Raw genomic sequence first — 813 nt, forward strand, 5'->3', positions numbered from 1 at the left:
ATGCTTCATATGTCCGCCATTTTTAAATATTTTTGGAAAAAAAAATACGTATGGACAGTCCAAAACATATATAAATAAATGTTTAAGTTTGAAAAATATAGAAAAATTCTTTCTCCTACAAAAAAATTCTTGAAAATAGCTTATTTTTCCTCGTTCTAATTGGATTTCCCCCCTTAACACGCGGGCCGGCCGGCTTGTCGTTTCGCCCGGTGCGAGACTTGACTCACGATGATATCTGGGGTCTCGTAAGCTCGGTAGCGCAGAGCGCCGGGGGTCACGATATCGCGGAACCTTTTTTAATAACAATGTATAATGTCGGGATGCCTTCGGGCTGAAGGGGAAAATCGAATAAATTAACGCGCGAAGATGTGGTAAAACGTTCGATTTTAAATATAAATAATCGGGATAATATGTGTCTCCCGCGCTCCCTCGTCGTGGCTCGCGTTTATTGCGAACGTGGTACAGTACGCACGGGCGAACTTCATAGGAAATGGGAAAATATAAGACACCCATACTCCGCGTTGCAAAGACGTTTGGCGGAAGAATTAACGAGATAGTTATACCCGAAAAAGGATGCGGTATCCCGGAGATCGAACGTTTTCAGCAGCTTCTCTCGTTAGAAAATATCGCGATTGTCATTTATAATTTCAGGAGTTTCGGTCGCGGAGTCTCTCCGTTATATGACGGACACTCGACGTTAGCTTCTCGTTCTCGTATAGCCAAGTATACACTAAATATAATGTATTATGAGCGCTCGCGGCATTATAAGCCTATTTTAAATTTAAAAGCCGTCTCGGCTAGTAGATATTATTG

This window comes from Odontomachus brunneus, unplaced genomic scaffold, assembly GCF_010583005.1.
Source record: "Odontomachus brunneus isolate Ranch 3 - 2012 unplaced genomic scaffold, Obru_v1 Obru_scaffold_317, whole genome shotgun sequence".
NCBI classification, from domain to species: domain Eukaryota; kingdom Metazoa; phylum Arthropoda; class Insecta; order Hymenoptera; family Formicidae; genus Odontomachus; species Odontomachus brunneus.